This window comes from Pinus tabuliformis, chromosome 1_2, assembly GCF_031772625.1.
Source record: "Pinus tabuliformis cultivar Carrire ecotype Pingquan chromosome 1_2, CPIR1, whole genome shotgun sequence".
Lineage (NCBI taxonomy): Eukaryota > Viridiplantae > Streptophyta > Pinopsida > Pinales > Pinaceae > Pinus > Pinus tabuliformis.
Window position 1 is genome coordinate 115639361 of NC_142298.1, and position 26221 is coordinate 115665581.

Sequence of the window (26221 nt, forward strand, 5' to 3'; positions counted from 1 at the left end):
GCCACCACTACAAAATATGAGAAAATAGGTTTTTAGAGGATGGAAACATATTTCTAAAAATGTATAGCTTTCCTAAAATGTAGGTCTGAGGAAAAAGTGCAATGCCTTGCAACTAATTTTCTGAATTTAGACCAAAAATTCTCAAAAAACTTAAAGTGCTCAGAATTTTCTCAAAATTGGAGGGAAGGTGTAAAAATTATTTTTGTTAAAGGTTCATAGATGCTTTAGAAAGCATCTCCAAGTTTACCTCATCCTTTTGGTCTTTTTTGGTTTCCTTGAGGTTATTTTCAAGTTGCTTTACCTTGACATTGGCGATCGTGTTCTGAGCTTGGTAGTGGTATGCCATATGCCTAAGCAACTGATTATACCTGTTTTCGTTTTCAAGGATATTCTCCAAGTGTTTATTTACCCTATTTAGCCAATATTCCTTACCTTGATGGACCTCAAGGGCAATCATATCCTCTAGGTCAAGGTCTTCATTCAATAGAATGTTCTCTTACTCTTCTTGCAATGCCTTCTTTAGGTCACTTGTTCTTGGCATTTTCCTCTTTCCTTTCCCTTTTGATCCTTAAGGCTCACTTGACTCTATGATCTCCTTGCCTCTGCCAACCTGTTGCAATAAGTTGGCTTGTTCCTTTTCCATGACAAACTCCTTTTCTTTGAGTTGACTACTCTCTGATTCAAGGAATGATATGACATATTTTGCTCTTTCCATATTGATTGTTAGCTCCTTGACTTAATAATCCTTCTCCCTAATTTTATTTCGCATGCTTGAAGTCTGATCCTCAGCCTCTAAATCAACAAACTCAAACTCATGCTCAATTGTGTCTTTCTCTTTTGCTGTTGGTCCCTTCTTTGTCGATGAAGAAGGCTTGGCCCCTTTCTCTCCATGAGAAGAAAACACAAGCCTTTGTCCTCTCTTATACACTTTAGTCACCTCGGGCTAGGGTAGCTAAGTTTTCTCCACTGATTTGCTAGACAGCACAAACTCCGTTTGTTTTTTTGGCACACTAGGAGACTGAGCTGCTATATTGGCTTCATGCCATTTCAGGGATGTTTCCAAAAAGGCTTCCCAAGCCATAACTTTCTCTGCAAGCTGGTGAAGGACAATAATTTTGATTAGACTATAATGAAATAAGCTTGGGTAGTGCTCTTTTTCCTTCAATTGTATTTTTTCCGACATTTTGGAAATGCTCCTGGATTGGTAGTTACACATGTTGAGTGGATTTTGAGAGGTGAAATGCATCAGGAGGCGAATATGATAAGCATACAACGTGGAAAATCTACCTTCACATGTAAATAACCTCATGACACTCTTCATCAAAGGGGAATATTTCTCCAATAAATATCTGAAAGGCATAAGGTGAGTATGTGTTTTTCAGTATAGTGTCTTTAAGAAATGCTTGTAGTGTTCAAGATATAGGCTCATTCCTTTGAACCAATATTTTCCATTTTCCAGTAACCCTGTTGTAAGTGAGATGGAGGACACTAAAAAGATGAACTCAACACTGGCAATGACAGTAGTTTCACCTTTCAGCTGAGTTGCCACCCAATCTGTTAATTGTTCATGAAACCCCACCTCGCTCACCCTTTTTCAAAATTCCAGGCAATGTACGTCCTCAAAGCACTGTTTGATAAAATGATAGGATTTGATTGCATTGTAGTATTGTGGCTCATATTTGACGATCTTCCATCCTTTATGATATATTTTTCTCTATGGTGAAGATTCTACCTCCATGATGACAAAAGATCCTAGCAGAAGGCAGCGAAAAATAATTTGTGAGGTGTGAATGGGAATGAAGTGATATGAAGGTGGATTTTGAAAAAATGATGGAGGAGGTTTGAAAAAGGTGGATATGGACTTTGGAAGCTGATGAAAATGTGTGAAGAAACAGTTTAAGAGTGATCTATTTGGAAATAGGTAAAACATGGTTTATAATGAAATGTGCCCAAAAGCCTCTAGGAATGAGCTAGGGTTTTTCTTTTCGAGTGGTAATTTTTTTTTTGAGGTGGGTTAAATGATAAAAGTAATTTATTAAACATGTACGCAGGTTTAGGACATCATTTTACATGTTTTAGGAACCAAAAATAAAAATGGCCATTTTCACCCTATCATTTCCCATGAAAACTTTCACTACAAACCCTAATTTGAGGAATCATTGACATGAGGTGAATTTGGAAAAGAAAATGAAGGATAATGATGGTGTACCTACTTGTATCTTCGCTAGAAGTCAATAAAATTAAGCTTGCATGTCAAAATATGAGATTTGGGAGAGTTTTGAGGGATTCCTGGGCACTCTCTCTTGTGCATAGCACTTTTTTCCTCAGCGCAGCACAATTCTTATGAGCACAATGCCGATCTCCTCAGCATAGCGCAATGTTTCTAATCACAACACCTAAAACGTTTTGTCAACTTTTCCTAGGAAACCAACTTTTTCTCTCTCTTCGATGAGATAACTCGATACTCAAGAGTGAATAGGAGGTAAATGAACAAGCTTGGGGGATTTTGATTTTATATAGGGAAAGTTACTTCTCTTTTTTTAAAATAAATGGGACCCACCATCCTCTAAAAACTAATTTTTCACTTATGAAAATAGAGTTACCTTTACCATTGAAAACCTAAGCTTCCTTTTACTTTCCTGAGTGCCCAAACTCCCTTTTCTGGTACTTTTTGAACATGAGAGAATGATGAATGTGTGAAAATTCACAAATCAATTCCCATGAGTTCTTTGTCATGCTCTATTCACTGCTAGTTTTATTAATGAAAATGATGGACCTTCAAACCCTAGCAACCTAATGAATGACCTAAGACTAAATGGAATGATGATGATGATTGATAGGCTTTTATTATGACACCTCCATAAAAGTGTGATAGGTGGCTAGTGTGAGTGAATTTCCAAAAGATAGACCTTTTTTTTAGACTCACCAAACAGTGACCAAACTTTTGATGTGTAAACCTAGTGACATAAAAGAAAATGATTTTGATAGTCTAAACAAGCATAGTAAAAGCACATTTGATCCAGGTGACAGACTAACAAGATTGACACTAACACAAGCAGTGGAACATCACATCGAGCATCAACAACAAGTTATCCAACTCTTAAAGGATAGCCTCACATTGGCGTAAAATAGAATGAAACAACAGGCAGATCAACAACGCAGCGAAAGAAGTTTTGATGTAGGTGACTCCGTATTGCTACGGCTACAACCATATAAACAAATGTCACTCGAGCAAGCTAATAAGGATAATAAATTATCACCAACGTATTATGGTCTGTAGAAGGTGTTGCAAAATATTGAGACTATGGCATACAAATTGGAGCTTCCTGCACCTTCCCGAATGCACCCAGTTTTCCATGTTTCATGTTTAAATAAGGTTATAGGTGACAAGCTCCCAATTCAAACAATATTTCTAGAACTTGACAAGGAAATAAAAATCATTTTGGAACCGGAAGCAGTCACAGAAACAAGAACGTGACAGCTACGAGATCGATCAATTTTAGAGTATCTCATCAAGTGGAAGAACTTATCTGCTAAAGATTCCACATGGGAGGATGAGAATTTTATACAGAAGCATACAGAACTACTCAAGCGCTGACGACAACAGTTTTTGAAAGGAGAGGGGCATGTTAGGTCCCTATAATACTATTAATTCCCCCATTACTATTGTCATTGTAGCCCTTATTGTTATTGTTGTGCCCCTATTGTCCACATACTTTTATTAGTGTGCCCCACAGAAACCCACTATTGTTATTGTTGTGCCCTTATGTTATTACTGTTATGTCGGCTTGATTATATTGTGACCCCTTAGTCTCCTATATATAGAAGGGAGGTTTAGTCATTTGTATCATCGAATAATTTTTCATTTGTGTAATGTAAAGGAGGTTGTCCCCTCGAAGAGGCTAAATTCTAAGGCATTGATCTATCTTTTTGATCTTTTTGTGAGTTGGTTTCATAAAAATCATAGCAAGGGTAGGACTAGTAATTTATTTATTTGGTTTATTTCTATATATGTATTCCTTAACCAATGATCATCTCTTCTTATACCTTCTACTGCCTAAGGAATTATAAAAATATAGGGACTCACATTGTGTAGTCCAATAGATAGACATGAGTGACACTAGCTTCAGACAATAAACAACTGATAAATAAACCATATGTTGTGAGTTGTAGCTAGGAAGAAATGGTATGATGTCTATCAATGAACTTCAACAATGGCCCATGCCTATGATGGGAGAGATCAGACTTATTAGAGGAGTGTCATTCTACAAAAATGGAAAATGAATCAAGGTACCTCAAGTCCTTTGTTTGAGTTAATTGTTTAACCATCTTAACTAGAGGCGTGCTTAATGGATTTCTCTATGAAGACAACAGGATTTAAAAGTTCATTTCTCCAACAACATTTGATTAAGAAATTTATTTGTTCAATCTAATATTTATAGCCATTGCAACTGAAGTTATGGTCACTTAGTCTGCAGAATTTTTTGGGTATCACTGCTAAGGATATTTTGAGATGCCATGGACCTTCAAGAAAAGTTGTGGAAGTTTATGTTTGTTCATAGGGATTATAGAATGCAAGTTTCAATTGGAACTATCCAACCAAAAATACTAAAGCTATCCCTTCCCACCAATTTCCAACAATGACTACCATCATTAATATCATTAGTGTGGGCTTGGGTGAGATTACACTTTTTCCTGCTAGTCTTTAAATTCATTTTAGTGGTAGATGATGAGTCCAAATGTCTAGGATAGATATATGTACCTATGCATGTACCTTTTTCCTTACAATCTCTAAGTATAGTTTCAGATCCATAGATCTTGATAGAAAGTAAATATCTAGTTCCTTCACCTCATAGAATAAACATACATATCCTTATTACAAGCGGTGATGTTAAAGATTCTAAACAAAAATATCAATTGGAATTTTACTACCTTAGAATATGTCCAACAAAGTACCATAAATGGCAACATCTAGCAGAGAAGATATGGGGGAAAGTGGGTATTGAGCACTAGTCACTCTCCCAAATTGGGTATATTATACATAGTCAAGACAAGAAAGAGGAGTAGATTAGGAATGAAAAATTGGTCCCTTGGTTAGGTTTTTGGCAACATAGCCAACATTTTCAAAGGAGAGAGTGGGGAACACATGAAGCTTGTGACAAATATTTTCATCACATAGATGGGTTTATTAGCAAGTTCCCGGTCATGTGGCCCTACCGGTGACACCAACGACCAATGCCTACAAACATGGGCCTGCACTGGATTAGAGGCCTAGATTCCCTAATAATTCTAATCCTCTATTAGTCCACAAGTGTGAGGTTTGTCTGTAACCTCAATCCCCTTGTGCCATCAATCATTTTTTTGAAGAACTAAATTTTTGTAGGGTTGAAAAACAAATCTATTAAGGGAAATTGTGTTTTGGATTTGCAAATGGTTAGCATAGGCATTGTCAACCCTGTACTAGGCATCTAAGTAGATATCGTAATAGTGAAGGTATTACCAAAGCATAGGCATTTTCAACCCTGTAATGGGCATCTAAGCTGGTATGGTAATAGTGAAGGCCTTGCCACAACAGAGGAGTTTTCAACTTGTAATGGCCAACTATACAGGTATTGTCAACCCCGTAATGGGAAGATTTAAGCAAAGGCATTGTCAACCTTGTAATGGGCATCTAAGTAAGTTTTCTTGCCAAAGAAAGGACATTTCCAACTCTGTAATGGGAATCTAAGTAGGGTTATTCTTATTTTGGATTATGTTTTGAAGAGTTTTCTATTAAAAGCAAAAATTTGTCTTGGACTTTACTATTCCAGAGGATATCATCAATTGTACTAAATTGCTTAATTAAATTGGGAATATGAGAGTTAACATTAGCTTTTCTAAATCACTTCAGCAAGTCAAAATTAGCTTTACTAAATCACTTAATCCCTTAAGCCCTTGGGTCACAATTAAAAAAAGAATTTATTTATCAAACTGTTCCAGAGGATATCATCAATGGTTAAATCAAATCGGGAATCTATGAGTCAACATCAGCTTTGATAAATCTCTTAAACCCCTTGCGTCAAAATTAAATGGAATCTATTTATTTTTCAACATTAGCTTTGCTGTGAAGTAGAGGCTGCAACATCCAAATATTCATCTAGTTCACATTTTGGCTGTAAATTTTCCCAGTTGACGGATTCTAAGAGGGAACTACTAATCGAAATTAATGTATAAATTGACTTACAAACCCATTTATGCTCGTGGATCTATTACAAGTGTTATTTTATCTTTCTTGACTGTTAATTCGCCATGGCTTGTTCTACTTTTAAGTTTTATGATAATTAGATGTTAGGAAATGATGTAGTGACTTACAAAATTAAAACAGACAACCATGCCATCCAAATGTTGGATGTTAGGGAATTAGTTGGAGAGTTACAAAATTAAGACAAATAGTCATTTCATCACTATGGTTTGGATTATCCATTGCATTGTGACTCATATTCAAAAATAAATATATTTTTGCCACTCACACTGGCCAAATCTGTACCAAATAAACATTGTTGTAAGTGGCCAGGGTGGACTTTCCAAGGCATGTAAAGAACATGAAAGTCTAATAAGCATGGAGTTATATTTAAGCCTTCATCTTCACACGGTAAAGACCAAAATTAATGTAAAGATGTAATGTTATCAATTGCCAAAATCAAAAGTGCAGTGCTTGTATTTATCAAATGGTTTCTATCAATGTAATTACAACATTCAACATGGATTTATGGTTTTTAATATGGATTGTAAGTGTTTTTATTGGATATCATTCAGTGCTATCATTTTATGATACTGATCTTATTGAAGTTCCAGGTAGAAGAACATATTTTGTTTGCTAAGGCTTCAATAAATAGGAAAGATACTTTTAATCATAAAAGAACAGTTGTAGTCTCTTCAAATATTATTATCATAGCAAGGGAAGGACTAGTAATTTATTTATTTGGTTTCTTTCTGTATATGTATTCCTTAACCAATGATCATATCTTCTTATATCTTCTACTTCATAAGGAATTATAAAAATATAGGGACTCAGATTGTGTAGTCCAATAGATAGACATAAGTGACACTAGCCAGTAAGCAATGGTATGATGTCTACCAATGAACTTCAACAATGGTCCATGCCTATGATGGGAGAGAGAAGACTTACTAAAGGAGTCTCATTCTACAAAAAAGGCAAATGAATCAAGGTACCTCAAGTCCTTTGTTTGAGCTAATTGTTTAACCATCTTAACTAGAGGCATGCTTAATGGATTTCTCTATGAAGACAACTGAATTTAAAAGTTCATTTCTTTAACAATACTTGAATAAGAAGTGTATTTGTTCAATCTAGGATTTATAGCCCTTGCAATAGAAGTTATGGTACCTTAGCCTGCAGATTTTTCTGAGTATCACTACTAAGAATATTTTGAGATGCCACAGACCTTCAAGAAAAGTTTTCGAAGTTAATGGTTGTTCATAGGGATTGTATAATGCAAGTTTCAATTGGAACTACCCAGCCAAAACTACTAAAGCTATCCCTTCCCACCAATTTCCAATGATGACTACCATCATTAATATCATTAGTGTGGGCTTCGGTGAGATTACACTTTTTCCTACTAGTCTTTAAAGCCATTTCAGTGGTAGATGAAGAGTCCAAATATCTAGGATAGATATATGTACATATGCATGTACATTTTTTCTTACAGTCTCTAAGTACAGTTTCAGATCCATACTTCTCGATAAAAAGTAAATAGCTTGTTCCTTCACCTCCTGAGATAAAAATACATATCCTTATTACAAGTGACAATGCTAAGAATTCTAAACAGAATATCAGCTGTACTTTTAGTATCTCAGAATGTGTCCAACAAAGTATCATAAACAGAAACATGAAGCAAAGAAGATCTCGGGGAAAGTGGATATTTGAGCAATGGTAACTCTCCCAAAATGGGTATATTATACATAGCCAAGATAAGAAAGAGGAGTAGATCAGAAATGAAATTGGGTCTCCTGGTTAGTTTTCTGGAAACATAGCCAGAATTTGTAAAGGAGAGAGTGGTGAAAACAAAAACCTTGTGACAAATCTTTTCATCACATAGATGAGTTTATTAACAAGTTCCCAGTCATGTGACCCTACCTGTGACACCAACAACCAATGCCTGCAAACATGGGCCTAATGATTATCTTATTAATACATTCATGCCAGTTTTGAGCTTTGGAAATAGATCATAGCCTCTGGATGCCACATTGGTACTTGTAAGTGTTATCGAGAAAACTAGCGTCTATTTAGAACTGCTAGTCCCACTAAGACGAGTAGCTCTCTTAGAAGCAAACAAACTAAAGTCACTTGTGTTTTCCTTTACGAGAGATAGATGAGAAAGAAGCAGAGAGTACCAACCTCAGTCTTTCACTTGGCTCCTTGCTTGTCTCCTTTCCCCTTCGACAGAATCTCGCCACTGCTTCCGTACTTCTCCCGCTTCAAAGAGCATGTGTAGAGTCATAGCAGCATAATACCATCAAAGCATAGAGATCTATAACTGTAAACAATATAGGATAAAATATATATTGACCATACAAATGCATATATCAACACAATATTCAGAGTTACACAAGAATATGGAGAAAAACTCAAATAGCTTTATTGATAGAAGTAGTAGAAGAGAGGATTACAACCACTTGGTCTGACCCAGCACCATCCTCCTAGCTTGAAAGCCCTCTTCACCTCATACAAAGCAAGATCACCCAATAATGTCTTCAAAGGGAATCCAACAACACTTCTTTGCAAATTACCAAATTCCAACCTCTGGATCTCTGGGATGAGGGATCCATATATAGATGTTTGCAGAGGGGTGAGTTAGAAGCCCTTGGTTTATGGACATATATGATTGGGGTTGTAGTGCCCAAATATGTCTATAACAGTTGCCCCCTAAAGCATGAGGTAGTAAATCTTTTTGATGTCGGGTGAAATGCTTTATAATGAGGATCCGAGGTTTTTCGAACTGGAAGGTGACCTGTAATAAGATACAATACTATACATTATCTTCATAATATTTTCATGATCTAGCTGAGGTGGCATTCCCATGCTTAGCTTGATAAATTCATTTTCATGTACATAGGATAGACAACTGTCTATGTGCAGATTGATGATTCTGGTGGAGCCATCATCCCTTAGTTTGGATGATTATTTGTGCAGCAATCATGTACATTTGATATCTTTATTTTCCTGAATATATCGTAGCTCGGATGGATGAAACCAGATCTGGGGTCTTCAAAAATCGTTCAATCGTCGCCCGAAAGTACAAGTTGATCCATGTGAAAATATGTTCTGATGTCGAACATGGGAAGACATCGCCTGATTACTAGTCAATGATGTAAGTTCTTAATAGGCACGAGAGGAATCAACGATGATGATGATGACCCTCAAGGTACTGCAGTATAATTCACGTGGTGTGAATACATGAGTCGATGTCAAACACCACGCAAAGTATTTCGGTCGAAGGCCATTAATGTAAACCTATTGTCAGAAGTGAGAGACTTGCCATTGAGGCATACAAACTTCAACGTACTGAAAGGGTTGTTCCTATGTCGGCTTCTTGGATAATGAGCTGATGTCGACAGGAAGTGACCCGTCGTAGGAGGGCATTAATGAATCCCACATCTACGACACGGTGTTATCGGGAAATCTAGTGTCTATGCAGAGTTGCTAGTCCCACTAAGGCTGGTAGCTACCTTAGAAACAAACAAACTAAAACCACTTTCATTTTCCCTTATGAGAAGTAGATAAGAGGGGAATGAAGGAGACCAACCTCTGTCTTGCGCTTGGTTCCTTGCTTGATTCCTCTCCCTTCTGATAGATCTTTGCCACTTGCTTCCTCATTTACCCAGCTTCGAAGAGTACCTGTAGAATCAAAGCAGAATAACGCCATCAAAGAACAGAGATCTACTATCATAAACAATATAGGACCAGATATATATTGACCACACAAATGCATATATCATCAATCATACAAGAATATGGAGGAAACCTCAAATAGCTTTATTACTAATCAAGAATAGCAAAGAGGATTACAACCAATTCTTCTGACCCAGTGTCATTCTCTCAGCAAGAAAGCCCTTCTTCACCTCATGAGAAGCTTAGATCACCCAACACTATGATGTTACACCAAGAAACCAGCAGCACTTCCTTACAAGATACAAAATTCTAGCCTCTGGATCTCTGGGATGAGGGATCCATATATAGATGTTTCCAAGGGGGTTTGAGTCAGCTTTTTAGATTTGATTAGTGTCCTCTCTCTGACATTTTTTGATTCCACTTGGAGATTGATGATCTCTTACTCATCCCTAGGTGAATGCAGAGAGGCAAGTGTCACAGGAGAAGTTTCTAGAAGATTCCATGATCCTCCACCTTGCGGATTGACCTGCCATTTGTCCACTCTCGCCCATCGTACCCCATAGAAGGTATTTTCGGTATGCATTGCACCTCCCGTGTGCATTTAGGTGGGATGCAGTCCACTTTGACCATGGAGTAGGTGAGATGGTCCAATTTGACCAGTTCTGAGTAGTGTTTCATGGAGAAATTCTGGGAGATGCTGTAATCAGTTGACCTTGTTCTTTTAGGGGTTGGAACAACACTTTTTGGGACCTAGGAGCCCTTGGTTTATGGACATTTATGATTGGCGTTGCAGTGCCCAAAAATTTCTATAACAGTTGCCCCCCAAAGCATGAGGTCGTTAATCTTTTGATGTCGAGTGAAATGATTTATCGTGAGGATCCGAAGTTTTTTCAAGCTGGAAGGCAACCTGTAATAAGATACAATACAATACATTATCTTCATAATACTTTCATGATCTAGCTGAGACAGGCATTCCCATGCTCAGCTTTATAAATTCATTTTCATGTACATAAGATAGACAATCATCTTAGTGCAGACTGATGATTCTGGTAGAGCCATCATCCCTTGGATCAGATGATTATCTGTGGAGTAATAATGTACATTTGATGTCTTTATTTTCCTGAATATATATCGCAACCCGGATGGATGAAGCTAGATCCGGGGTCTTCAATCTCATTCGATCTTCACCCAAAGTACAAGTCGATCCATGTGAGAGATGTTCTGGAGTGGAACATGGAAATACATCGCCTGATTACCATCCAATGATGTAAGTTGTTAATAGGAGCGAGAGAAATCACTAATAATGATGATGACCCTCAAGGTACTACAGTACAATTCACGTGGTGTGAATAAGGGAATTGGCATCGAACACCATGCAAAATATTTCAGTCGAAGGCCATTGATGTAAACCTATCGCCGAAAGTGAGAAACTTGCCATTGAGGCATGCAAGCTTCAAAGTACTGAAAGGGTTGTTCCTAGATCGACTTCTTGGATAATGAGCTGATGTCAACAAGAAGCGATCTGTCATAGGAGGGCCTTAGTAAATCCCACATCAATGACATGGAATGGAGAAAATGATTTTAATGGAGGTGAAAATGATCTGATGACATAAGGTTCAGGGTGGCGGTCATGAAAGAATGGAGCATAAATGTATTGCAGTGGATGAGACACAGGTGAATTCTCTGAGCGACTTGTCTTGAACATATCGGTGACACTGACATGTTCGATTGGTAGCGTTAACCCCAAATATGGATGGTGTGATGGACCAATGGTGATATGACCAGTGAACGAAACAAACCAACCTGACTCGGATGGGGAGTAAAAGTGTCATGTTCAAGAGCGACTTGCTACCAATAAAGTTTTTTCAAGTTTTCTTCCCAATTTTTCCCCAGTCATTGCTGACCCGTACCTCTTTATTTTTTTCAAGCTTGAGGAGGATAACATATGCTTGTTCTATAATTTTCCCTTCGGGCAAACCCATCGCTATATTTTAACGAGCCTAGCAATAGTGAAACCCGTTCTTGTCTGTATGGACAAGTTTGTCGCTATTCGGTTTTAATGAGTTTAATGACAAAGATAACTCAGTCCTTTTCAATTTTAGAACACACACCTATTCTATATCGAAAGGTGCGATGCATGTTGGCTTGGCCATTGGCCAGTTGGCATGCATCCCACCCAGAACACTGCTGGGGGTATGATGGGCACAAAGAGGGAAATTTATGCACAGTTTTTCATGGAAATTTTTGCCAGTTTTTCACCAAATCAGGATCCTGACTCCTCTCTTGTTTGTTTCACAGACTCATTGGAGCGAAATTCCTATTACATGGCGAGAACGTGAGCATGAAGAGGAGTACATGCTTGCTTTAGATGATCCGATTATGGTAAATGCACTGCGGAACTATGGCCTGTTCAAGTTTTTCCACATCTCTAACATGAGGTAACAAATCAACTTGTTGCAATATTTTCTCGATGCATGGGATCCTACCACCCAGGTGTTCCAGATTGAGGGCAAGTATATCCCCTTGACTAGCGTGGACATATATTTTTTTACCAGCTTATCGAGGCGAGGTTCCCCTATCTCATTATCAGGTTCAGCCCATGGGCGTGAATCCGTGAGAGATTACATTCGCAGGTATTGCAGAGAGGGATCTTAGTCGATTAAGGACAGCAAGATCAATATCCAAGATGTCACTGACAGGTCCTTGAGGACCATTCTATTCACTTTTCTAGACTGGCTTGACTTCAGGCTCCGCCTGTAAGTTTATAAAGAAAACAAATATAGACACACAAACAATCTATTCACTCCCCAGTGGAGTCGCCATTTTGTTATCGGGAAATCTAGTGTCTATGCAGAGCTGCTAGTCTAACTAAGGCTGGTAGCTACATTAGACACAAACAAACTAAAACCACTTTCGTTTTCCTTTATGAGAAGTAGATAAGAGGGGAATGAAGGAGACCAACCTCTGTCTTCCGCTTGGTTCCTTGCTTGATTCCTCTCCCTTCTGATAGGTCTTTGCCACTTGATTCCTCGTTTACCCAGCTTCAAAGAGTACCTGTAGAATCAAAGTAGCATAACACTATCCAAGAACAGAGGTCTACTGTCATAAACAATATAGGACCAGATATATATTGACCACACAAATGCATATATCATCAATCATACAAGAATGTGGAGGAAAACTCAAATAGATTTATTAATAATCAAGAATAGCAAAGAGGATTACAACCAATTGTTCTGACCCACCATCATCCTCTCAGCAAGAAAGCCCTTCTTCACCTCATGAAAAGCTTAGATCACCCAACACTATGATGTTACACCAAGAAACCAACAACACTTCTTTACAAGATACAAAATTCCAGCCTCTGGATCTCTTGGATGAGGGATCCATATATAGATGTTTGCAAGGGGGGGTGAGTCAGCTTTTGAGATTTGATTAGTGTCCTCTCTCTGACAGTTCTTGATTCCACTTGGAGACTGATGATCTCTTACTCATCCCTAAGAGAATGCGGAGAGGCAAGTGTCACAGGAGAAGTTTCTAGAAGATTCCATGATCCTCCACCTTGCAGATTGACCCTGCCATTTGTCCACTCTCGTCCATCGCACCCCATAGAAGGGATTTTCAGTATGCATCACACCTCCCATGTGCATTTAGGTGGGATGCAATGCACTTTGACCATGGAGTAGGTGAGATGGTCAAATTTTGACCAGTTCTGAGTAGTTTTTCATGGAGAACTTCTGGGAGATGCTGTAATTAGTTGACCTTGTTCTTTTAGGCGTTGGAACAAAACTTTTAGGGACTTAGGATCCCTTGGTTTATGGAAATTTATGATTGGGGTTGCAGTGCCCAAAAATGTCTATAACACATGACACGGAGCAAATGATTTTGTGGAGGTGAAAATGATCTGACAATACAAGGTTCAAGGTGGCAGTCATGAAAGAATGAAACGTGAAGGTATTGCAGCGGATGAGACACAAGCCAGGTTGGTGAATTCTCTGAGCGACTTCTCTTGAACATATCGGCAACAATAGAATGGATTGGTAGCGTTAAAACCCAAAAATGGATGGTACGGTGGACCAATGGTGATATGACCGGTGAACGGAATAACCCAACTCGACTCAATCATGGTGATGGAGTGGAAGTGTCATGTTCAAGAGCGACCTGCTACCAATAAAGTTTCTTCGTGTTTTCTTCCCAATTTTCCCCATTCATATCTGACCAGTACCTCTTTATTTTTGTTAAGCTTGAGGAGGATAACATATGCTTGTTCTATAGTTTTCCCTTTGGGCAAACCCGTCGCTATGTTTTAACGAGCCTAGCGACAGTGAAACTCGCTCTTGTTTGAATGGACAAGTTTGTCGCTATTTTTTTAATGAGTTTAATGACAAGGATAACTCGGTCCTTTTCAATTTTTAGAGAGTCTGAAAAGAGACGAAAAGGAAACTCCAATATTCATTTTTCGTAGTATAATCACTTAAGTCCGAAAAAGTATAAAACAATGCGAAAGGGATGACTTTTCGATAGTTTAAACGAGCCGAACAAGACAAATGCTCGATATTTTTGTGTAATAATCCCTTAGGTCCAAAAATATCAAAATCTAGAGGAGGGATGGCACTTCCAATCACTTTAACGAGTTGGAGAGGGCAATTGCTCAGCAATCTTTTCATATTTTATGAGTTAGATGAAACGAGCTTAAAGGAGACTCATTTTTTAGGAACGAGTGATATTTTACGGTAGCAGTTGGTTCCAGGTGAGGGATTGAACTTTCCCAATCACGGCAGTGTTAAGAAGATGGCTAACAGAATCACTCGTCGCAGTTCTTCCTCAAAAGGTGTAAACAATCAAATGGAGGCGTATGATCGGCTAAAACATAGTGGAGATGATAGTAAGAACACGACCAAGGCTCAAAAGTTGATGATAATGTGTTCATAATGGTTATTTACCAGAGTTGGGTTCATTTATTAATGAGCTTAAACTTTGGTGGAGCATATGCTCATTGGTAGGTTTAATTTTTAACAATCTTGAACTTTGCGTAAAATTGTTCGTGCCAGTCGTATAAGAAGGATGTCTCATCGATAGGTTAATTTTTTAGGGAGCTTGCACCATTCGAAATTTTGCTCCGACTCCTTTTATTATGTAAGCTAGGAATGACCAATCCTATGAGTTTAAAGGGCTAAGAATCTACAAACTAGAAAAATAAATGGTCGCTTTTCACTTTCATGCAAAAAGGTTTGCATGCCCCAAGGTATAGCGAAGTAGAGTTTCCAAGTTACCCTTCAATTTGCACACAAAACATTTGTTCTGTTGGGAAAGGCATACCTTCTGACAGAGGTATCTTATTCTGTTCTAATCCAATTTTCCTAAACGGATAGGTGTGTCAGACCAGTCATATATCCTCCGTGGAAACCTACCCTATACCTGAAGTTTTCCTGCCGAAGAAGACCAGGGTGCATGCCCCCTGGGTTTCAGTCACAACCACTGAATCACTTGTACTCCTCAGGTGGATGGACTGGAGATTGATGAGACATTCCTTGCGTAAAAATACCTGTTAGGATGGTATTTGACTATTAGTTATGTGTGACCGGGGAATGAAAGCTAGTCTATGCGCTGGACCACTCTGCCTTCATGCGGGAAACACATCACTCGGAAGAGTGAGGAAACAATAGCTCCCATGCTATAAATGTAGTCACGCCCAAGGAGTAGATTACGTTCAGATAAACGGTTTTCCTTCTTAATGTTATAGGCAAATTTGGAAGGATCCCTAACGGTCGACTGGTTCCTTTTTCAAAGCCTATTATATTTCACATCTCAGGAAAAAGCGATGGTGAACCAAGCTCTTTCCAAGCAGTCGAGGAAAGGATACTCACAGAAGCCCCTTCATCTATGATGGTACCAAAAATGACCATTTGGTAAGTTTGCACTATGATTCAGAATGGTATATTAGATGGTAAACGGGGTCTGCCTAGTAGATTCCAATCGAAGGAGGCAACTAGGTTGCTTGGAGGTGGGACTGAATAAACAGCCGGATACATCTCTGATGAAATTTCTTCCTGCGGTAAAGGAATAGGTAGATTGGCCCCTTGTTCATCGGAGTCTGTGTTTACGAAAATAATTTGAACGGTCTCGTTCTCATTCTCTTTGGTAACTGTATCATCTAAAGGTAGATCCTCTGAAGACAAGATGGGGTTGACTGCTATCTCGACCTGTTGAATTTGGCCTGATGTAGACTCAGAGGGTTCATCTTCAATGATAGGTGCTTTGACCGACAAGAAAGGTGCGTCAGTCAGATTTTCAACTAGCAATGAAATCGGCAAGAGTTTCTTGTATCCAAGAGGGAGTTGCTGCAGTGATGCAGGACGATTATCCAAGACACTTTTAGCTTCATCCGGGAAGGGACAACAGTGGAGTGCATGATCGCTTTCACACAGTCTGCAAGGAAATTTAGAGTTTCCTTTCTGTCTGGTGACTTCATTTTCACTAGTTTATGGTGTACTCTCAACATGATCGTCAGAAGTTGACGACACCGGATTGTGAAAGCGAGGTGATGAGTCCCTTAAGATCCATGGAATGCAAGAACAATCTCGATGATAGTAGTCCCCTTTGCAGATGATACATGGAGATTTAGGTTTGGATGGTGCAGTGTGTGGATTTTTGCTAGACGATGTACAGTTGCCCCATTTTACCATTGGCTCTTTCTTCTTCTTCTCCTTCCCTTTCTTCTTCTTCTCAGTTGCTTAGTTTTTAGTTTTACTGTCTTCACCAAGCGAAGAGGAAGAAGGAGAGGGAGAAACAAATGAAGTGGAAGGTTGGGGGGTAACCTTAGTATCATCTAGTTGCTGATTTGATTGCTCAGGAATCATGGTGCTTTGAATGACAGAGGTCGAGAAAAGCCATACTGGCAGGCCAATTATCAGTCATAGAAGGAACAATGTGGCCATATGAGGTCCACCAACATCTCCCCAAGAGGAGAAAGGACTAGGATTTCCCCCAAGGATAAATCCTTGGTTGGTGGACTCCATTTTCTCAACCTAAGATCAACGAGGGAACAATGACGTTATTTCGATTAAAATAAATTTTAGACACTTTGACACAACTTGCTTTTTCAATTTTTAAGAGTCGAGAAAAAGATAAAGATGACTCTAGTCACCTTCAATTTTTAATGAGCCAGAAGTGACAAGTGCTCAAATGAACCTTTTCCTTTAAGGAGTCTGAAAAGGAATGAAAGAGACTATTATGGAAATCTAGACAAAGGGATTACCAAACCATTCGCAAAACTGCAGAATACATTTTACGGTATGGAAATCAATCATCCTGAATGCTGTGCTCAGTGCATTGCGATCGATAGGGTGGCAGACATGGCTTCCTAAGGATAAATGATATAGCCTATTATGGCCTCCCAATATATACTCGATGATACATGGGAGCACAAGTCTACTGGCACTTGTTTTCTCAAAGAGGAGGAATCACCCAACCAATGATGAAAGCAATAGTTACCATGCTTTACGACGCTGGAATACGTCTCTAGCCTAGACTTCTAGATGTTGTGTGTTAGGTTCCAAAGCGTTTTTATGTTCATTTAATTTATTTTACAGTTGATCTTTCTTAAGAAGTTTACCTTTAAGTTTCACTGCATGATGTAGATATACAACTCCTAAATATGAAATCTAAGATGATAAATAGTCATTTACTCTTCTTTTTGCAATGAAAATCCTAGCTACTAAGGAAAGAGAAGCAAAATCCTTTCAACATAGAGCAAAGAGCACACACTAGATGCACTGTCCTAAATAAAAATCAACAAGCAGTCTAAATGCAAATGCACATGCAAGTATTTGTTTTCTGCTTTCTTAATGTGTGAATGACAAAAAGAATGCCAGGTACAAATCTGAATTAATTCTTCTTTCAAAGCGACAGTACTAACAATTTTCTTTTCAAAAAAAGACAGGAAGGCAAGATGACACTTTGCGATTTGAATTAAAAACTACTTTCAACACTTGAATTACTATAAATTCAGATCAAATACAAGAGTAACAGTGTAATCACCTATCAAAAAGAGGAGGATTCTTTTCTTTGATTGAAAATGACACTTGCGACAGTTTCAAATCAAAATACGATAGTTCGATTAAGCTGCTATTTTGTAAAGGAGAACTGTAAATGGAGAAAAATATATAAAAACATTCAAAATTATTTTTAAAATGGAGGTTGGATGATGCAAAGGAAGGGGGTTTCAATAGTGGTCTACTAATCACAGACAGCAAAACTCCTTAATAAAGTTGAAGACAGTGAAGAAAAAACCAAAATCTGGAGGCAGAAACAGTCTTACCTGATCATCGCACCTGTAACATAGTGTTGTAGGGAAAAGTATCCGACTCGGATGACCCTATCCCACTCTAAGGGTGACAGTTCCTTAGCAACAACTGTAAAACAAACTACTTAAGGTTTACTTCTTTATGAAAGCAAAAGAGAATGGAGAAAGCACTAACCGTTGCCTTGCGCTTAATGTTGAATCCAAACTCTTCTCTTTGGCCGCTTGCTCCTAGCTCTTTGTTCTTCTACTCGCCCAGCTACGATGAGATCCTGCAAAATAACAAAGAAGGAAACTACAAGAGGCATGTAATCATAACTAGTTCATGGATTAGTGTAAACCAAACATGCAATCATCACAATATATACTTGAAACAAGAGCACATAGAAGAACCTCAATAGCTTTTATTAATGAAGAAATAAAGGTTCTGAGAGTATTACAACCATTGAAGGCTCCAACCCAGCAACACCTCCCAGCAGAAAGAATTGCTCTTCTTCACCTCTCTCAAACAATCACCCAATAACTCAATAGTGAAACCAACAGCATATCATTACTTTGCACAAAATTCCAGCCTCCTGAGCTCATAGGAGAGAGCTCAATATATAGATGAATTGAGAAAGGATGAGTCAGCTTGCAACTGATGTGTAGCTGCCTTGTGTCCTCTCTCTCTTCAGTTAATCTTTAGTTGATCTTCAGTTCTTGAGTCCACTTGGAGAACTTTGCTTCCACTTGGAGAAACAGAGCCTCTGACTCATCACAAGGTGAAATACCTGATCCAAGTGTCATTTTTGGAAGATTCCAAAGCAATGACTCACTGTGCCACTTGCCCCTTTTCGCTCAGCGCAGGTGGCCTTTGTCCCACTTGCTTTGCAACGCAGGTACACCATGGAGCAACTGAGTTTCAGCGCAGAAACCTAGTGGAGCACCTGCTTTGATTTCAGGATTGCTTGTTTTTGAGTGTTTTCAGGTGGAGAACTGATCTGAGAGCTGTTGGTTTGCTGACCTTGTTCCTCTAGGGGTAGGAACATCATGTTTAGGGAACTTTGGATCCCTTGGATTATTGACAATTCATGCTTGTTGCTGTAAGGCACAAAATTGTCTATAACACATAGGGAAATAGGGATGCATCCCACCTACTGCACACAGGAGGTGTGATGCATCCAGTCTGCCAAAAGGAGATAGTGCGATGGTACAGGAACGAGACTTTAACTTGGTTTTTGGTCACAATTTGCAGATTAGTTCAAGGATTTAGGCTGAGTTAATGATAGTCAGTAACTACAAAGTATAGGGGCTTATCTAGTGAGGTTAGTTGAGCTACCTCTAGGGCACTTATAATGTTTGCAAGTCAATTATTCGGTTCATAAACAAACCCAGAGATTGACTGAAGCATCGTTGATCTACTTTGCACTTGCATAGAAAATGCAGTTCGAAGGCTAGCTGGCTTAACTTCAAGCTCCATCTGTGGTTTATGAATCAAAAAAATAGAGACACACAATCAAACTATTTGCAGCGCAGTGGAGTCACAATTTTGTTATCGAGAAAACTAGTGTCTATTCAAAACTGCTAGTCCCACTAAGATGGGTAGTTATCTTAGAAACAAACAAACTAAAGTCACTTTTGTTTTCATTTACGAGAGATAGATGAGAAAGAAGTAGAGATTACCAACCTTATTATTTCGCTTGGCTCTTTGCTTGTTTCCTTTCCCCTTTGACAGAATCTCACCACTGCTTCCTACTTCAAACAGCACATGTAGAGTCACAGCAGCATAATACCATCAAAGAATAGAGATCTATCACTGTAAACAATATAGGATCAAATATATATTGACCATACAAATGCATATATCAACACAATATTCAGAGATACACAAGAATATGGAGGAAAACTCAAATAGCTTTATTGATAGAAGTAGTAGAAGAGAGGATTACAACCACTTGGTCTGACCCAGTGCCATCCTCCCAGCTTGAAAGCCCTCTTCACCTCATACAAAGCAATATCACCCAATAATGTCTTCAAAGAGAAACCAACAACACTTCTTTGCAAATTACCAAATTCCAACCTCTGGATCTCTCGGATGAGGGATCCATATATAGATGTTTACAGAGGGTTGAGTTAGAAGCCCTTGGTTAATGGACATATGGGATTGGGGTTGCAGTGCCCAAATATGTCTATAACAGTAGGCCTGAAATCATTATCAATAGAGACCTATACATTTATTAAAGTGAGAGGAGTTTCGTAGGTCTCAGGAACTTTAGTGGATATGTTTTTATTAGGTTCCATTCCCACCTATTGTTAGATGACCTTGAGGTAGCCATCTAGTTACCTAGAGGTAGGGGTTAAACTTATGGCACTAGGAGATCATTACACATGTGGACAAATTTGAGCTCAAATCCACTCTCTGTTGAAATGTGATTCCTTGGTAAACTGGTAAGAGTTTTTCTTAACTACCCCAAGTTCTACTTTCAGCCTTTTGGTGGCTGTAGCAATCTCATCTACCTAGTTTGGTGCTTGCACCTCTTTCAAATATTAGAGGTATGCCCTAGGAGTTTTGATCTAGATTTGATGTGTTTTGATCTAGATGTGGTGAAATTCTATTTTATATCATGTACCGACATATCACCACAACTCATTTAGCATTAAACAATTACACTCGAGCACAACTCTAGATAGTGAAATTCTATCTTATATCATGCACCCACATATCACAAGAACTCATCCAATATGAAATAGGCCACCCGCCAAGGATCTGCTCTTAAAGAAATCTGTTTCAATCAAAACAATTACCAAATCGTTTATCTAATTAAAGTATAGAGACACCTGGTTTGCTTGAATTCCAAGCTCCATATATTAATTATTTTTGCATTCTCCCAATTTCTTGCTAGAATTCACCCCAAGCAGATTCTCCACAATGGGAAATCACCCAAATTCCATTCGCGATGCTTCCTCAAACTTTCTGAGCTTCGAATTCAATAATCTTGGGAAGTTCTGAGTCATTTGAATGCTAAAAAAACCCATATTAGAAGGCTCCGAGCTATTTCAAAAAAAAACGAGATGGCTGATTGAAAGACCTAAATGGATGAAGAGACTCACGCGTTTCACGCTGAATGGATTCTCTATAGAAGGAATCACCAGGATTGGAGAAACCAAAAATCCAATATCTTGAATGAATTCAACCTGCAATCACATGGTTACACCTGCCCTTCTCCTCCTCTTCTCCTCCTTACCAGATAAACCTTGAGGGTAAAAACAATTTTGATACTTGAAAGACAGAAATCCCATGAAACCTTAAATGAAATGCATTTGTTTTTCGCATGGAATTAAATTTAAATGAAATGTGCAAGTATTTTTTTTTTTGGTTAATAAGGCTTTATTAATCATAAAAAACCCATCGGTTCTTCATGCCACCAAATATGAGGGGATTTTGTTGGGTATTTATGTCACCAAATATGAGGGGATTTTGATTGATTGATATTAAAAATGTGAATTAGGGTGAAATTAAAATAATCGTTCTGTAGTTAAAATGTGTATTAATGTAGTAATGTTAGGGTAATAATTAATTTCAATGAAATGTTTGGTTTAGCATAGATAAATAATTTTGAGAGATTTTCTATGATGTAGGGAGTTAATTTGGGAATGGTGATAGTTTCACTTTCACATGCTTTAGAATATTGATATCCTTTGTTCCATAAACGTTAGGGGTTGAAAAATAACATAGGCTCTATAGCTATGTTTGTTCCAACTTAGCTATATTTCTAACTAAAAATTGTTGTTGATCTCATGGATATGATAGAAATTTGGTGGCTTATAGGCTAGTCTTGTCATTAAATAAATGGAGGTACTAGGTAGGTAGGAAGAATCATTTTGGTGGAACTTGGCCATAAAAGGGACATCTATATTTGAATAGTTTTAAGAGAAAATACATGGTGTATTAGGATTGTAAGGACATCACTTTAGAATCTAGGCTAGTGTGTACACACTAACCAAAGGGTGATTAGTCAAACCTACAAAACTATTATAGGTGCCTCTAGAGAAGTAGGCATTCTTGTGCTCTCGTTGGCTAGGTATGGGAAATGAAGATAAAGTAAGATAAGGATTTATCCAATTATTTCATATAATTTTGATCCTTTTTTCTAGCATCACCCTTCTTAAGGTAGTTGTACATTTAGATTAATTGAGAAGAAAAAGGTGAAATTAAGATATCATTTTATGGATCACTTTAGTTAAGAATTACTATTGGAAGGAGATACCAAACATATTTTGTGAAGAGTATCTAGTATTGTGGCTAATATGTGGGTTATGAGTGCCTTAAATTTGTATAATACTCCTCATGTATAGTATTTCCTCATTGTTATTCTAGTTATTATCATTTGCAATTGCAATACAAAACCAAGGGAATATTGGAGGTCTACCTAGGTATTCTAGTCTTACCATAATAAAGTTACATATATAAAGCCTACATAAAGAAATCTATCTACTTGGAATCATCATAACCCAATATCTAGACAAGGGGAACTATCATAGATAACAAGCCATGCTTAGTTGGTGCAAGTTTGATATGTGCCACCTATAATTGGGTTAACTTGACAATCCTTAAAAATGGGAAATCTAATTTATTAATTATGATCTCCTTGAATTAAGTACGGTACTATGTTATCATTAATGAAGAGTCACTTGCAAGTAACAACTAACCGTACAACTTATAGCCAAAGCATCAAGAGTCTGAATAGAATGCTTAAGTGATCATAGTAAAAATCATACACATGGGAGATATCATATACACATGGATCATACATATCAAGCTGAATGTGGTAGCTAAAGCAACCTCTTCCTACACCTAGTGTCCTAGATGGACAAGGAAATTTGCTATCAAACTAATGATACATCCATTAATTACATATAGATCCATATATTTCAGTTGGGAAATGATTGATGTGAAAAGAATCACAGGGTTTCTTGTCTTGAAGGTATGATCTAATTATTTCTTTGTGCAAGATGTTTTTTCACTACCATTATTAAAATTATTATGTTTATGAACAATATATAGATACAATGAATGCATTGAATAATGAAAGAGGAAATGATTTTACCATTAATAGTGTTTGGTATTTTCATATGGTGTAAAGTCAGTCGTTCTATTTGTGGTTATTTAGGTTCAACCTAAATAGTTCTTTCACATTCATAAAAATAAGTAAAAAGTGATAATAGGAAGGACTCGTGTGAACTTTTCTAATTTTACCTGTTGAATTTATAAGTGTTTATTTTGTGCTCAATTTCTTATGAGTACCTATCAACTGACAAAATTTGTACAAATGTTTGAAATGATACTAAATAAGGTGGACCTGAGGGACTGAAGAATGAAGGAACAATACAACCCTTGACTGAGATCTATAGGTAGCTAGAACAGAATCACCTTGAACTCCAATAAATGTTTGATTCTTACAAAGGCAACATCCGACATATTATTGGTTAGCATTTTCAACATTGAAACTTGTACTACACCTTTTTTTTAACTTGGTAATAGGATTGGTTCAATGAAATTAATGCATGATCTTACTTTGATGTAAACCCATGTCATCCACAATGCATGTTAATAACATGATTACATGCTTAAATCGACATGTCTTGAATGATATTGGTAATCATCTTGACTAACTAGTGGGCATATAAAGGATCTTGGTCATTGTATCAACACTCACCCCAAGGGGATATCATGTGATTTTGGCTCAACACTCTCCCCATAAATCTATTATGGTGTCAAATTCACTAAATAAATCAAGGCTTTGCACTCTTCCAACATGGACATTTGTTTTCTCCCTCCATTAATGCATCATTTTAGAACAACAATGGCATCCCATAGCATGTATTGAACTATTGCAGAAATGTTAATGCACCCAAAACTATTACATGAAGAATGTAAAATAATGATTAGCACAATTCCTATATCCCCACCTCAAAAATTAAAAGATCTCCATATCTAAAAATGATTTTCTATAAATAAGATTTTATGTAGTTAGGGTCTCTTTCTATGGTAAACCCTCCACTAGTTGACATCACTAACCCCATGGATAAAATCCCTAAAATGAAATTTCAATTAAATAAGTCAATTTTCCAAAGTAAAACCCACCCAAGGTTCTCACTTATATGGCGATCTAGGGTATACATAAGTTTGGATAGCATTGCTTGAGCATGTGTTTCCTTTTTTTGAATATTGATATGCATAACTCTGATATCACTTGGGTTGCTCTTGACACTTGATTACTATTAGTTTGGGTACTAAGAATATATTACTCAATTAATGTATATATGTAATTTAGTATACATGGATCTCATTATTAGCATCCACATAAATAAAATTCCTAATATAAAAATTTTTGTTACTCTTATTCATCTAACTAGTATTAGTGTAGGTCCTAAATGTTTGAATTTGAAATGATACTAAATAAGGTGGACCAGAGGGACTGAAGAATGAAAGAACAAGACAATACTTGACTAAGATCTATAGGTGGCTGGAACATAATCACCTTGAACTCCCATCAACGTTTGACTCTTACAAAGGCAACATCCCACGTATTATTGATGACCATTTTGAACATTGAAATGTGTACTGCACCGTGGGTAATCACAATGCTACTTCCCCAACAATGGAGGCACAACACTTAGATTTGTCAAAAAGTTGATTCGCTTGTTATGAAAGAAGGGAACTCAGTGGAGGCCCATACGGGGAAGTTGCGTTTGGAGTTTAGAAATAAATACAAGGAAAGTTCCAAATCAACCATTATCCTCTTCCGACAACACTAACTATAAATCTATTCTTCGAGATGAAGAAACTTATAGTTCTGATAAACACGATTCTAAATACTAAGTTGTTTCCACTACATTTTTCCTTTATGACTGACTCTGACCACCATGAATTGAATTACTGATTCAATGATAAAGTCATAAATGGAAATTTCACATTCTCATATTCATTTCTTTATATTCAACGCCATTCATGCATGTATGTTCAGTTGCTAAAATATAATACATGAATCGTAATAGGCATTTTCACATAACATGTCCTTATATAAAATGAAATTCATCTATTCATATTCAATTCAATTTAGGGTGGTCAGATTCCATTGAAAACCAATAAAGTGTATTAAATCATATTCCGTAGGAGAACATTAAAATGTATTAAATAAGCACTGGACAGAAAAGGTTAACAGAAGAATCTAAGCTTGATGGGACACCTAAACCCTTTGAAGTTCATACGAAATTAAGAGACCAAACACACCATATTTCCAGGACATCGTTAGTTCTAGTGTGGTAGGCTAGGCTTTTGGATTCTGTCTAATGGATTTTGGTGGGAACAAGTTTTAATGAGATGGGAGATGTGGGCAGGCTTGTATACAACCACCCCACCATGAATACTTTCGTTGAAATCCATTCCTATGAAATAGTTTTTTAGTTGGTTGCGAGAGATAGATATTCTACATCCTGCTCGGTTAATAAAATTATTAGCACAAACTCGCATGCAACTGCACATATTCAGGGTAACTACTCCACTATCATAGCATATTTACAATCCTAGTTTCTTATGTTAAAACATAGATCAAAACTCTAAAGAATCAAAGTTATATTGTTAAAATTTGGAAAGATCAAGTAAGCAGGAATGTTGCAGAATAAAAATGAAAGCGGGAGATGGCAACAGTTTAAAACTCTACAACCAACAAAAGTAGTTTTAGTTGTAGGTATGTGCATGATGCAAATTTGACTCTATAGAACGAACACCGTAGAATGAACCTAGGGCAATGTCGTAAAAATGCATTAACATACAAAAATATAAACCTATTCTCCCAACTAACCTGTGATTCCATCTCTAAAATTGTAGGCTTCAATTATAAATTAGTTATTCCCCCCCTCTTCAAAAGCCTCCAAGTTCTCTCAAATTCTCTTCTATCCATGATAGGCTATAGTTATATAGAAAATTTCGCAAGCCCTTAAAATCTTTAACCACATAACCAATTTCTCTCAAATCTCTCAAAATAAAC